This window comes from Heterodontus francisci, chromosome 27 (assembly GCF_036365525.1).
Source record: "Heterodontus francisci isolate sHetFra1 chromosome 27, sHetFra1.hap1, whole genome shotgun sequence".
Classification (NCBI taxonomy): Eukaryota; Metazoa; Chordata; class Chondrichthyes; order Heterodontiformes; family Heterodontidae; genus Heterodontus; species Heterodontus francisci.
In genome coordinates, this window is record NC_090397.1 from 64,091,374 (window position 1) to 64,104,253 (window position 12,880).

Below are 12,880 nucleotides of genomic sequence, written 5' to 3' on the forward strand. Positions count from 1 at the left end.
GCCTCACTGTGAAGCCGAGCAGTGAGCAGATCAGTACACGGTTATATATGATGGTTGATTGTGTGGAGAAAGCCACGTATGATGAAGTAATCAAAGCACTCGATACATAGTTTAAACTGAGAAGTAATATCGTTGTTGAGCGGGTGAAATTTAACAAACGTTCCCAACGTCAAGGGGAAAGTGTTGATTAATTTATAAACGACCTGCATAAACTTGTGGAAAAGTGAGTATGGTGGCTTGAAAGATGAACTGATCAGAGACAGAACTGTTGTGGGAGTGTTGGATGGTGCCTTGTCTGACCACTTGCAGTCAAAAGATGATCTAACCTTAGCAAAGGCAATCCAACTGAGTGGATAAGCGGAGGTCAGGAAACAGAATCAGTCCATGGTTCGAGGTGACGAGGAGAGCCCCAACTCAAAAGCAGCCGACTCAGTTTAGTTTGTCAAAAATAAAAAAGGGAAAGCTGGCGTAAAAGCGCATGGGTGACAGGAAGAGCATATATCAACAGCCCAAGCTAATTGTAATTGGTATGGCAAAGAGAGACACAGGCAGGAAAATTGCCCTGCCAAAGAGGCTAAATGCTGTTTTTGCAGAAAGATGGGCCACTTTCAGTCTGTCTGCCGTAGCAAAAAGCCTGTACAGAATACGCACAAAGGGAAGCCTTCGAAAGGTGGCAAGATCCATGAAGTAGAGGATATCGATGACATTGAAGTGCCTTTCCTTGGAGAGATCCAGGAACCAAGCAGAAGTTGCTGGAGTGCTGAGATCCTAGTAGAGGGAAACAAGATGTACTTTAAGCTAGTGTGGCAGTTTCGGTTCTTTCTGATGCCGAACTGTGGTTAGAGAGAAGCTCTCTTCAGCCATCATGCAAAAAATTATACGGGCCAGGAGGGATAGAGCTCAAAGTCATAGCAGAACTGAGGGCAACCTTTCAATATCGAGAAAAAAAATCATAGAAACACTGTATGTGAGTCAAAACCAGAGTTGCTCACTTTTGAGCAGGAAAGCCTGTACGGGCTTGCATCGGATTTGCAGAGTAGAGGAACTGAAAAGCCAAGGAGAGCAGCCAAAAAACTTCAGAGCTGAATTCCCACAGCTGTTCACAGGACTAGGGAAGCTGAAGACAGCATTTCATGTAACCCTATGGCTAGAAGCAAAGCCTGTGTGCCTGTTTACACTGAGAAAAGATCCTCACCCACTCTTGCCAAAAGTAAAGAAGGAAATCGACTCTATGGTGAATCAAGGAGTTATTTCAACTGTGGCAGAACCTACAAGCTGGTGCTCAGGGATGGTCCTGGTGCCAAAACCCATCGGATCTATCAGAATTTGCGCCAATCTTACACAGCTGAACAAAGCAGTTGAATATGAAGTTCATCCTATGTTGTCTGTAGACGAGAGCTTAGCTAAATTAGGAATCTTCATGAAGCTAGATGCAAATAGTGGCTTTTGGCAACTACCCCTCGATGAAGAGTCTAAGTTGCTCACAACATTCATTTGGAAGGTTTTGTTTCAACAGACTCCCCTTTGGTATCACAAGTGCCAAAAATCTTCCAGAGGACAATGTCAAGCATTCTAGAAGGACTGGATGGGGTTGTATTTCATATGTCATATGCATGATGTCCTGATCCCTGGATCCGCTCAGACAGAACAACAGGACACTAGAGTAAGAGCTGTGTTGCAATGCCTAGATGAAGCAACACTTACACTCAACAACAAATGTGAATTCTTGCAGCTGACTGCATATTGTGGATGCATCTGGTGTCAGAGTTGATCCACAGAAGACAAGAACAATCAAGTAGTTTCCAGTTCCTCGGAACGTGACTGAGCTCCAGAAATTCATGGGTATAGTAAACCAAGTCGGAAAGTTTCTGCCAAACCTAGCTGTAGTCAATGAGCCACTACAACAGCTGTTGTGACAGGAGAATACATGGTGCTGGGAGGAAGCACAACAGAGGTCTTTTGAGAATATCAAAGAGATGATGATATCACCTGATGTAGTAGCTCACTACGACCCAGAGTGTTAACCGTGGAGCGGAGTCAACTCCCCCTTGTCCACAGCTACAGTTACTGGCTTAGTACAAAGAGGGGGAACTCAGTCCTTTCTTTAACTATCAATTTACTTTATTCACGTTGTTGTACAATGTAAGAATAAGGCTTATACACTTAGTTAGACAGAAACCTACAACTCCCTTGAGTTATACAGTTAATAACAAAACTAGCTAGAATTCATAAGCACACCCACTAGGTTTCTCTGACCTTTCCCTGTCCTAGTCACAGAATACAAAGGATATTACCCGAAAAAGGGAGAGTTAACGCTGGCCAGGCGTTCCGTTCTCTCTCTCTCTTCTACGTCGTCGTCGCGTCGCTCACGCAGGGTCTTCCGCTTCCATGATGGTTGATCTCCGGAGTTTTCGCTGGCTCTATGCCCAAAAAAGCTCCTATTCTTATCCTGTTGCTTATCTCTCCAAATCTGAGCTGTCTCTTTCCGGTTGGTTTAAGCTTGATCACCTCGTTCACAGCTTCTCTTAATTGGCCCAGGCCCAAAGACCCCGGTATCACACCGTGTCCAAATAAGGCCTGTGTCCTGTTCTTTGTCTTATCCCATAAAGTAATTAGTTCAAACAGGTTTTTACCAGTACAGGCCAGTGTCCGAGCTCCAGGTTACTACAGGTCAAACAATTCCAGCATTTTGTAACTGATTCTGTGTTTCTTGCAGCCCCTGGCCAACAAGAGCTACCCACTACCATTACTGCAGATGCATCTTCTACAGGACTTGGAGCTGTACTCTTTCAGAGACAGATGGATGGAAAGCACACACCAGTTTACTATGCACCCTGTTCACTGACAGAGATTGAACAGAGATATGCATTGATAGAGAAAGAAGCACATGGGCTTGTGAGAAATTCACAGATCATGTTCTTGGTCTTCACTTCAAGATACAGACAGACCACAGCTCTTGGTGACGCTCCTAAATTCAAAGGAGTTAGCAAAAATGCCTCCACGAGTACGCCGATTCAGACTGAGGATGATAAGGTTTGATGCAAAGACAGAATATGTTCCAGGAAAGCAGCAGATTACAGTGACTGCTTTGTCTCGTATCTCAGTGACAAGGTCTGAACAAGGTGATGTAGCCCTTGTTGAAGAGGTAGAAATCTTTGCATTGAGAACAACACAAATCTATCAGCAACAGCTCAGTGACTGAACGAAATTAGAGATGCACAGAAATCTGATGAAGAATGTGCTCAAGTCCAAGAATACTGAGCGAAAGGATGGCCAGCATCCATACCACACAATCCCATTCTCAGATAGTACTGTGAACAGAGAGGACACCACAGTATAGTTGATGATTTACTCATTTATGACGAGAAAGTGGTCATTCCGAGAGTTCTGAGACTCGACATACTACAAAGATAGCACCAAGGACTTTTGGGTATCACAAAATGTTGAGCCAGAGCAAGATATTCTGTTTGGTGGCCAGGTCTCTCAATATCACAGCAGAGATGAAATCTAGCTGTATTACTTGTGCTGTTCATCATCAGGAGACAAGAGAACCGTTAACAAAAACAAGAAATGCTGGAATCACTCAGCAGGTCTGGCAGCATCTGTGGAAAGAGAAGCAGAGTTAACGTTTCGGGTCAGTGACCCTTCTTCGGAACCGTTAATGTCATCTTCCTTTCCATCATGACCATGGGAACGTCTTGGGATGGACCTTTTCGAGTACAGAGGTAAAATGTTCTTGATAGTTGTAGACTACTACTCCAGATGGGTAGAAGTCAAGCAACTGCAGGGTCATACTTCTAAAGCAATGATTACATCGTTGAAGGAGATATCTGCTGGAATCCCAGACCTTGTAATTTCAGACAATGGACTGCAGTTTGCCAACAAATACTTTAAAGAGTCCACAGCATTGTATGGATTTGTCTATACTAGCAGCCCACCAAGACAACCTCAAGCCAATTGTGAAGCTGAAAGAGGTGCCTACATCGAAAGCATTGCTGAAGAAGAATGATGACATCCAACTTGCACTTCTGAGCTATCGTTCAACTCCACTCCAAAATGGTCTCGCGCTATGTGAACTCCGAATGGGAAGAATACTGAAAACACAACTCCCTACTCTCACACATGCACTCATGCCACAAGTACAAGTTGATGACTTGGACAAAATGAGAGAGAAAGAGGACAAAGATCGTTCCAGCCAGATATGGAACAATGACAAACATCACAAGGCACAAAACCTGCCAGACCTCCAACCAGTCGAGCAAGTTTGGATCTGATACCAAGCTCGTTATGGAGACGTGGTTGAACAGACATCACATCCACAATCCGACCTCATCTAAACAGAACATGGTACGGTGAGGCGGAACAGACGTACAGTGGTGGCCAGACAAAAGCAGCCTCCTATCTCAAGGAATCAGTCATCTACCTATCTAATGGACCAGAGATGCTGCATTCATCCACCAATCCCAAATGGTGAACCTGAATCATCTACCAATTTCCCTCTTGCCCAGCAGAGTCTGAGATCACTCACAGTGCTCAAAACCTCAATCCCCTCGAAAGGAGAAGAGGACCCGTTCGAGTAGACTTTTGAAATCACCACAGCAATTGTCCATATAGAAGCAGAAATCAGTTTCTTGGTGGGAAATGTAGTATAATGTGTTATATACTAATCATATTGTGTACCTCATCACAGGTAGTGGTATAACACCAGGTGCTTTGGATCTCTCGTGCAGTCTCTTGGATGATGTAAGCCATAGCAGTAAGACGTATTTCAATAAAGCTCCTGTTTCTTTTACCTCAGCAGTCTCATTAGACATTCTGTATTAAACTGATACTCAGTATATTACACTCATCTGCTCTTGAAGCCCTCATCCATGCATTTGTTACCTCTAGACTTGACTATTGCAATGCAATCCTGGCTGGCTTCCCACATTCTACCCTCCATAAACTTGAGGTGATCCAAAACTGCTGCCTGCATCCTAACTCGTACCATGTCCCGCTCACCCGTCACTCCTGTGCTGGATGACCTGCACTGGCTCCCAGTTAAGCTGTGCCTCAATTTTAAAACTCTTATTCTTGTTTCAAATCTCTGCATGGCCTCACGCCTCCCTAGCTCTGTAATCACCTCCAGCCTTAGCTCCACCATTGGTGACGTGGCTTCAGCAGACAAGGGCCTAAGCTCTAGAATTCCCTTCCCAAACATCTCTGGCTCTTTAACTTTCTCTTCCCTTTAAGACGTTCCTCAAAACCTACATTTTTGACCAAGCTTTTGATCATGCTCCCTAATATTTCCTTATATATCTTGGCGTCATGTTTCATTTGACAATGCTCCTGTAAAGTGCCTTGGGACTTTTTACTGTTTCATGTAAACACAAGTTGTTTTTGTTGTAAAGTCTTTCTCACTATATGTACATTTGGCTAAGTACTTTTAGCATCTAACAATGTTTATACGTCATATTGCTATTGAATATGAAATTAAGATTCTAGTTGCTTTCAGTGCCTTATTGTGCTCTTGGGGCTTTTCAAAGTGCTTCAAGTCCAATGATTTACTTTTGAAACTCAACCACTGTGGTCATTTAGACAAATACAGCAGTCAATTTGCAATTGGTGAATTCCAAGAATTGATTGAGGGAGGAATGTTGGCCAGTACACTGGGAGAATGTTGACTCTTTTTGCCAAATACTGCTCTGGTTCTTCCACATCCACCTGAAACACTGGAGCAGGCAAATAGGACCTCATTTTAATACCTCATCTAAAATTACAGCAAATTATTTTAAAACTATGAACAAATTATATTGCCTATGCAGCGATATGCTAATATGAAACCTTTTCACTCCATTGTGATTTTTTTTCTCGGCTCTTGTTGCTACATTAACATCCCTTTCAGTTTTTATTCAATTTCAGCAATTAATGGCACCGGTGGGTTGTTAAGTCAGTGAAATGAGACTTAAGGTTTGACTCTTGTGATTTTCCATGGACTGTGTTTCTGATTTCAGCCAGGGGCAGCAATGAAATGGCTCGCAACAGAGAGGGAACTTAAAGAAAGTTTTTTTTTTAATCCCTTCTGTGGAGTGGAAATGTGTCACAGAATACTAACAAAAAATTGAAGCCGTAACAATTCCCCACTTTGAAAAGAAGCCGAATCTGGTTGGGAATGTGATTGGTGACTTTCGGAGTAAGTATAGACTGAGGTGATGAAATACCCAAGGAACACAATGTTCCTCAAGCCAAGTGGAAGTGGAGGGCGAATGACTAAAGTTGACTGGAGTTCAGGGTTGAATGGTGGCGATGTGAGGGTGGAGAGATATTCTGGAGTTTTGCTTGATTAGCATTGGAGATAAAAGACTGCACAGAAACCAAAAGCAGCTCAGCAACTTGATGCGTACACTTTCTTGTATAAGGGAATGTCACCTTTTGAAGGAAGAGGTAAACTGTGCATCTTAACTTAATTTTCAGGTCGGTCTGGATTCAAATACAACAATTTCAGTTCCCAGCAAGGCAGATATTTCAATGCTGCGTGAATAAAGAGATCTAGAATAATACCAACGTCACCTGTACTCTAATTACTCGTTGTCAGAACACCACACAAAGTAGCAGGTTTTGACTCAGTGTGGAGGTGATGACAACTACTGCACTGGTAAAGTGTGCATGGTGTTAATTGGAGAACATCTATCTTCCAGCTGCTGCCTCATGCACACATTTCACAGATTCTGTAGCTAGATAGAGAAAAAACAAATTCCACGACAGATTGGGTGACACAATGAATTAAAAGCACCATTTCTCCACCTCTGAAACCTGGGTTTTAATTCTGTCTAGACTGGCGGGATGAATATCTTCCATCTCTAATGAGCATTCAGAGTACTGTTAATGAAATTAGCTTGGCCAGTCTGAATCAGTTCCCACTGAATCTGAGTCCAAAGCAGAAAAAACAGCCCTAACTCAACACTAATTGGCACTGTAGTTGAACCCTATTATAATAAATTGTTGGCGCCCACTTCATTTAATTTATTGTGTCCAATATTAGTTTTACAAAAGAAAACCATGTACAGCTATTTAAATAGACAAGAACTGCACAGTTTACATTAAGTCGCTGTTCAGACTACAAGAAATAAAAATTACAGCACTGCCATTTACAGGCTTAATATGTGCATGGGCTATTTTATGTAATCATTTTTATTGGTAAGCACAGTATGGACATTATTGCTAAGGTCTGTTTTTGAGTTATCTAAATCTACATGAAATTTAATCACTAATTGGTGTTGAAGACACCATCATTAAAAATTTTATTCCAAATTATTGTTCCATCAGAGAAGCTTATACACTTTGCAAAGTGACTTGTGAAATGCTTCACAAGGCATAGGCACAGAGATATTGTTAAACATGAGACTAATGTATCCCATTACTGCTGAAAGCTCTGCCTGGTGGTCATTTAATTTTTGCGTGACCCAAGATGGATCAGGTTGCCCTGTTTTAGATTGCAACACTTAACTGTCTAATATCTGTTGCTGGGCTCCATGTCCATTCTTTTACCATAATCTGTAATGGTCTCCATTTGGCTTTAGTTGGTCATAACCAATTGCACAAGACTACTATGATCTCTAAGCTCTATGTGGTATCATAACTGGTTGTAACTTTTGGAAAAGTCTTCGAGAAATAGAGAGTGAGTGGAAGCTTCTCAAATAGACAGCAATGCATACAAACATGTATTTCTATAGTCCCAGTGTATGTTGTCTGCTGTGTTCTGATGAAAGGACCTGGAACATTAACTCTGTTTCTTTCTCCATAGCTGCTGCCTGACCTGCTGAGTGTTTTCAGCATTTCCTGTTTTTTATTTTGTTCATTAATGTCCTTTAGGGAAGGAAACTTGCCATCCCTAATTAGACTGACCTATATATGACTCCAGTCCCTCATTGGCGTGGTTAACTTTAACTGCCCTTTGAAGTACCGTGTTTTATGGATTAATTTCTTCTGCTTAGATCTGACATGTTGCTTAACTACAGCACTGCTAGAGCACTCTCTGGTACTAAAGGAATATCTTTAAATTTTCATACTGAAATGGCTCCCATATTTGCTTTTCTCTTCCCTGTGTTAGCTATTTACTTTGGCTCCAACACTCTAAATAGTCTACTCTGAGCAAATACTTTGCAATAAAAGCATTACGATGCATGCAATAAAAAAAATGGACATTTGGCACCAAATGCCCACTCTAGACCATGCACATCTACCATAAAAGAACAAGGAACAGTACAGCACAGGAACAGGCCATTCGGCCCTCAAAGCCTGCGCCGCTCTTGATGCCTGCCTAAACTAAAACTTCCGGGGACGTATCCCTCTATTCCCATCCTATTCATGTATTTGTCAAGATGCCTCTTAAACATTGCTATCGTACCTGCTTCCACCACCTACCCCGGCAGCAAGTTCCAGGCACTCACCACCCTCTGTGTAAAGAACTTGCCTCGCACATCCCCTCTAAACTTTGCCCCTCTCACCTTAAACCTATATCCCCTAGTAACTGACTCTTCCACCCTGGGAAAAAGCTTCTGACTATCCACTCTGTCCATGCTACTCATAACTTTGTAAACCTCTATCATGTCGCCCCTCCACCTCCGTCGTTCCAGTGAAAACAATCCGAGTTTATCCAACCTCTCCTCATAGCTAATGCCCTCCAGACCAGGCAACATCCTGGTAAACCTCTTCTGTCCCCTCTCCAAAGCCTCCACGTCCTTCTGGTAGTGTGGCGACCAGAACTGCATGCAATATTCTAAGTGTGGTCTAACTAAAGTTCTGTACAGCTGCAGCATGACTTGCCAATTTTTGTACTCTATGCCCTGACCAATGAAGGCAAGCATGCCATATGCCTTCTTGACTACCTTATCCACCTGCGTTGCCACTTTGTGACCTGTGGACCTGTACGCCCAGATCTCTCTGCCTGTCAATACTCCTAAAGGCTCTGCCATTTACTGTATACTTCCCACCTGCATTAGACCTTCCGAAATGCATTATCTCACATTTGTCCGGATTAAACTCCATCTGCCATTTCTCCGCCCAAGTCTCCAACCGATCTCTATCCTGCTGTATCCTCTGACAATTCTCATCACTGTCCGCAACTCCACCAACCTTTGTGTCGTCCGCAAACTTACTAATCAGACCAGCTACATTTTCCTCCGAATCATTTATATATACTACAAACAGCAAAGGTCACAGCACTGATCCCTGCGGACCACTAGTCACATCCCTCCATATTGAAGATTCCTCATCCATTTAGGCTCCTAAAGGAAAGTTCCGTACAAATGTTCTGCAATCCTATAAATATAACTAAAAAAAAAACTTTGAAATATTTACCTGATCATATCAACAGTATTTGAGCATGCTGTGCTCAGTAGCACATTCCTATGGACTACTTGATCGTCTTAGGTTGATATCTATCTGTAATATATAGTGCTGACTGGAAAAATGAATAATGCTGATATATAGCATCCTTTACAAATACTTGTAAAGCACACTGCTAAGTCCAACCCTGTCCAAGATATGACTACAGTGACATCCAGATTTAACAGAAAAGCACAAACTGGTGTTGCGTTAGTTATCAAAAACCACAAGCTTATATCAGTCAATGTGTACTGGATCCTCAGTAAACAGCTGGAGGAGTTAGTTACCAACATAGTACCCTTCTTCTAGGCTGCAATCTCTACGATTCTGTTGTTAATAACATTTCTGTCTTCTCACTTTGTCTGTATCAAATGCAGTCAACCATTTTCAGAAGCAGTCAAGTCATTCATGCGTACCACTCCTACAGCAATGGGAAAATCTTAAAATTGATCATATTCTCTGCCGCCAATAGTTCAGAACTCACAGCAGTAAACTCACTACATATTGGGTCTAAACATTCCCTGGAAGAAAAACACTAAGAAAATATCCACTTGTCATGAGCACAGTGAAATTATTGCCATTAAATTTGCAATTTCACTAGGGTTTGAAGAGGCAAGTGGTTCAATACACATGGACCATAACCTTTCAGCTGGCACAAGCCAATTAGATGAAGATAAGTCTGTGTTGAAGCTGGGCTTTGCTATAATGCTAATATTTGAAATGTGGAACTAAAGGACTTCTTCAATGGAGATATGAAGATCATGGCTAGTGATCTTTGTTACAATAAAAACAAGCATGAGGGAAATAAGATAAAGTTAGAGGGAGTGGATGGCACAGTGGATTAAATTACATTGAATTATATAGAATGTACAGTACAGAAACAGGCCATTTGGCCCATCTGGTCTATGCTGGCATTTATGCTCCACATGAGCCTCCTCCCTCCTCTCTTCATCTAACCTTATCAGTATAACCTTCTACTCCTTTCTCCCGTATTTGATTATTTAGTCAACCTTAAATCCATCAATGCTATTCACCTCAACTACTCCCTGTGGTAGAAAGTTTCACATTCTAACCACTCTTTGGGTAAAGGAGTTTTTTTCTGTATTTCCCATTAGATTTACTGGTAATTATCTTATATTCATGACTCCTAGTTTTGGGTTTCCCAACAAGTGGAAACATCTTCACTACATTTATCCTGTCAAATCTGTTCATAATTTTAAAGACCTCTATCCGCTCTCTTCTTTTTAAGAGAAATAATTCGTGGCTTGGTTAACCTTTCCCCATAAGTATAATGTCTCCATTTTGGTATCAGCCTTGTGACTCCTTTATGCATCTCCTCCAGTGCCTCCCAATCCTTTCTATAATATTAAGATCAGAACTGTGCATGGTACTCGAAGTCTAGTGTAAGCAATGTTTGATACAAGTTTTAAACACAACATGGTAGAGTTTCCACTTTGGGTGCAATCAGCAATCTGGGTGCAAGTTGCACTTGAAATTGCACTAGTTTTCTAAAGTGAGTTTATGGTTCAAGTTTCCAGTCAAGCTGCTTGGCATCATCACCAACGTAAGATCTTCCATGCACCAGTGCAATTGAGTAACGGCTTAGAATGTAATTGTTTATGTATTTTCCCTTGCATTAAAAAAATCCTTGATGTATTTAAGAGTGGTAATCAGGTACAGTTTCATTAACGCTGCTGAAATTGGATTTATCACAAAAAAATAAGCATTTTTGATAAGAGTGTCTATCCATCACCTGTGAGTAACCTGATATTAAATAACTGAGAATGACTTTCAAAAAAAAAACTATACAGAACCATTTCTAGTTTAATTTGTATACACTCGTCAGTTTCTTAGTAAATTAAATGCTTTTAACATTTAAAAGCATTTGAAAAGATGTCTATCAGTGCCTTTGCACCTGAGCAGAAAAGCAGCCTCTTCCAGGCTGACGGGATGAAAGCCTCCTTTCTGTTTGCTGGCTGTGAAGACATTTGGAAAATGGACCTCAGTAGTGTTGATCTAGCTCCTAATGAGTGCAAGTGCAGAACAGAAACTGCCCCTATTGTGTTAGTAAATTGGAGATCTACGTCAGGGTGGCTAGTGTAGGAAACAGAAAATATTATACAGAAAGGATGCTCCATCCTTCCGATCAGGCATTAAATCAAAACCCTGCCTGACTTTTCAGGTAGATACTGAAAAATGCACCACACATTTTGGAAAAGGGCACAGTATTTTCCTGGTGACTTGAACATTCTTTCCACAATTAATGCCACCAAAAAAATTATTTGATCATTCTCTTCATTGCTTATTGTGGGATCTTACTGTGCACAAATTGGCTGACATTCTTGCTTACTCAACAGTCACTGCATTTGAAAAACTAATTGACGTGGGGTGCTTTCAGATGTGTCAGAGATAAAATAAGGTGCTCGATAATTTCAAGTATCTCTTTCTCTTTTGAGGTTGCAGGAAAGCAGATTCAGATATTCTCTGCACTTAATTCATGCTGCAGCTGATGTGGGAGTGATTGATGTCAACGCTGGCTCCTTGTGATAGGAAAGTGCTCCATTGTTTTGCTCTAGCATCCCCATTTTGATGAGCATAAAAAAATGAAAATGCACATTTTGCAATCTTGGCTACTTTCAATTTTGACAAGTTACTTCACCTTTTAATTTCTTGGGAGATTTTGGTCCACAAGATTTATTTTGCTGAAAATCTTAGTCATTATTTTAGTGACATGAAAAAGGACCCATCCTGACTCCCACACTGACAATTGTTAAAAAGGATAATGTATCAGAATAGCCCTTCTTTTTAATTAAGCAGATCACAAATTGCCAGGTCCTTGAGCTCCTGTGATGCAGTGCATTCATTAAGTACAGGCAGGTCCCAGGGTTGACCTCTGCCCCTGTACTGAGTCAGTCGATCTAATCTGGAAAGCAGTGAGCCTGATACACTGACTCCTTATCTGACTTCCTTATCAAGTAAAACCTGTTGCAGATTAAGTGCTCATCCTATGTGCAAGATTAGATAGCAAGTATCAGTAGAGTTCTGGCTGAGGCTGATCTTGCCATCACCCAATATGCACAAGTACGCACTTTTGATGACAGGTCACTGTGATCAGGAGCAGGAACCCTGGTGAATTTTCCTGCTTCTTGGCTGAGGAGCATCATGGTCAATAATTGCATCACCCATTGCCAGCCCAGCTGAGATCAGTAAACTCATACTGGGGATCAAACCTGTGTGCTCCTGGGTCTGTATGACTCAGTTAATTGCTGGGGAGCTTTCTGAAAGGATTTGTAATAAAATTTAAAAAAAAATTGTGGTCTGGTAGTGCAGGTAATAATGACCTCCAACCACAATGCTTTTTTCACAAGCTCCTCTGAATCATCCACTGAAGAACAGAAGTACTTTGTAATTGCAAAGCTTTTACTGTTTAACTGTATGTAGTAATATATGTAAAGGTGCAAGCATTGTATAATTCAGAGAAAAGTGTAGCTGTGTGTATTGAGCTGTCATACGT